The following is a 413-nucleotide window of genomic DNA, read 5'->3' on the forward strand; positions in this document are numbered from 1 at the left end:
GAACTGGCAGTTGTTACCTAAGAAGAGTTGAAGTATCAGCAAACTGCGACACATGTTGCAGTTTTGTTGAAATTTCCTGTGGTCTTCTCCAAACAACCCCCTCCCCAAACCGTTTCAAAACCTTTGGCTTTCATCTTCATCATATGCACGCTACAGAAAACTGTTACTGATAAAAGCGCTGACATAATCAAGCTCCTTTACGATAAGGAGAAACATAAAACATGAACCAAAGATTAGAGTAAATTCTGTCTGGCAATGTGGCAATAAGAATAATTGTCTTGATACCAAAAAGAGCCCAACAGATTTTACTTTCACAAGTGGAATATGGCAATTGCCATATTGCTCCACTTGTTTCATGCATATAAATTGCTTTATTATAATTATGCAGGGAGTTTTATAGTTTATATGGACAC

Source organism: Cyprinodon variegatus, unplaced genomic scaffold (assembly GCF_000732505.1).
Source record: "Cyprinodon variegatus isolate N-32 unplaced genomic scaffold, C_variegatus-1.0 Scaffold1149, whole genome shotgun sequence".
Taxonomy (NCBI): domain Eukaryota; kingdom Metazoa; phylum Chordata; class Actinopteri; order Cyprinodontiformes; family Cyprinodontidae; genus Cyprinodon; species Cyprinodon variegatus.